This window comes from Octopus sinensis, linkage group LG19 (assembly GCF_006345805.1).
Source record: "Octopus sinensis linkage group LG19, ASM634580v1, whole genome shotgun sequence".
Classification (NCBI taxonomy): Eukaryota; Metazoa; Mollusca; class Cephalopoda; order Octopoda; family Octopodidae; genus Octopus; species Octopus sinensis.
Window position 1 is genome coordinate 1,687,291 of NC_043015.1, and position 2,500 is coordinate 1,689,790.

Consider the following 2,500-nt stretch of genomic DNA (forward strand, 5'->3'; position numbering starts at 1 on the left):
CAGCAGCAGCAATGCAAGCTCAGGTGGCAAGCTCTATGTTGTCGTCCGTCCTGCTAGAAATGGCAGTCAAGTCAACGTCATATTTGATTTGACAGTTTGTGGAGAAAGAAAAAATACATCTCGTGAGAAATGATGAACTTATATGCTTTTTAAAGTAGCGTGACGGGCATGGCTGGAATGTCATTGGTCATAACTTTGATCCAACAGTAAGTGACAACCAAAAAAAAAAAATAAAACACTACAAAAGACACACACACAAACACAAATGACAATAGATATAGAAACGATGAAACGGCAGAATGTGAGGATATCGGACCACAGTGACCAACATAAAATATAAAAAAAAAACAACAATAAAACCTAACACGCATTGATATGTATAGTGTGTGTGCGTGCGCGCGCGTTTGTGCATGTAGAAGTATAAAACCTAGAAAACAAACCAAGATGGCCCCAAAAAAACTTGAAGGGTCTCTACTGTTCCGCGATGATGGAAAGTGGAAGAAAGAGGAAGATTTTAACGAGTGGTAGGAGGAGTGACTTGCATATAGTATTTCCATTTGCCTTTTTAATGTTAGGTGGATGTTTTTTGTCTTATTATATTTTACGTTAGACTGTTCTCTCTCTCTTCTCTCCTCTCTCTCTCTCTCTCTCTCCTCTCTCTCTCTCTCTCTCTCTCTCTCTCTCTACATATATATATATACACATATATACATATTATATATATATATATATATATACAAAATTGGGACAAGATCTATATATATATACATAATCTATATATATATATATATATATATATATATAAAATAAAAGCCTAACCCTAACTTATTCATCAGTAATATTGTTTTGTTTAGTTTTTTCTTTCTTTTTTTTTTGCTTCTCTTTCCTTTTTGCGAATATCGCTAGCGTTTCCGGTTGATTGCTTTTCTTTAAGGCTTCTAAGGCAAACGGTGTAGAATGCCGGGGAAAGAGAGAGAGAGAGAGAGAGAGAGAGAGAGAGAGAGAGAGAGAGAGAGAGAGAGAGATGGACGGTGATGATGGCTGTGATAAATCATGCATTACATACGGGTGTCATCAGTTAAACCCGTCTATTCTCAAAGAACCATACCGATCAAGTAAAACTGCGTCCACTGGAAACTTTTTTTTGCAACGAGCGGCCATCTTAAAACGAAAATACGACTATTCTGCACAGTCACTCATACACACACATGCGTTCGTATGTAGATAAATACACACTCAAGTATACACAAAAACGTATGCAGACTCACGCATAAATATACACATCCATACATATCATGATGTAGAATGTCATTCTGTATATCTTAATTAACGAGGGTATGTTATAAGAAAGCGGTATTCATTTTAGGTGAGCTGGCAGAAACGTTAGCGCGCCGGACGAAATGCTTAGCGGTATTTCGTCTGCCGCTACGTTGTGAGTTCAAATTTCGCCGAGGTCGACTTTGCCTTTCATCCTTTCGGGGTCGATAAATTAAGTACCAGTTACGCACTGGGGTCGATGTAATCGACTTAATACCTATGTCTGTCCTTGTTTGTCCCATCTATGTTTAGCCCCTTGTGGGTAATAATGAAATAGGTATTCATTTTAGGGAAGCCTCTCGCACAGACGGACGTATAGTGCTAAAAAGCACACAAGTATCGATAATCGATGGAAAGCGTTCCATTTTTTCTTTCTATTTGTTTCAGTCATTTAACTGCGGCCATGCTGGAACACCACCTTTAGTCGAGCAAATCGACCTCATGACTTTTTCCTTGTAAGCCTAGTACTTATTCTATCGGTCTTTTTTGCCGAATCGCTAAGTTACGAGGATATAAACACACCAGCATGGGTTGTCAAGCGATGTTGGGAAGGACAAACACAGACACACAAACACATACACACACACACACACATATATATACGACGGGCTTTTTTCAGTTTCCGTCTACCAAATCCACTCACAAGGCTTTGGTAGGCTCGGGCTATAGTAGAAGACACTTGCCCTAGATGCCACATAGTAGGACTGAACCCGGAACAATGTGGTTGGTAAGCAAGCTACTTAACGCACAGCCACTCCTGCGCGTATGCTTATGCAGCTGGAATATGTTGGTCGAGGAATAGCTGGATCCAAGATTTCTGCAGATTTCCGCGTCATCGGCAGCGAATTTTCAAGTTTTCTCGAACGATTTTGTTTTGTTTAGTTGTTTTCATTTCATTTTATACTTTCACCCACACAAGCGCCCACGCACGCACACACACACACACACACACACACATACACACACACATACACACACACAAATCAATGTTTCTGTCTAGTTTTATTTTTGTTATTGTTGTTTATGAAGTTGAAATATGTTGGCAGAGGAATAGCTTAATCCACGATTTCTGTGGATTTGCGCGTCATCGGCAGCGAGTAATCACTATCTCCACCCGCTTAGACAAACTTTGTTAGTACTGATATAGAAATATAATAATTAACAAATCACGAATGTCACAAGA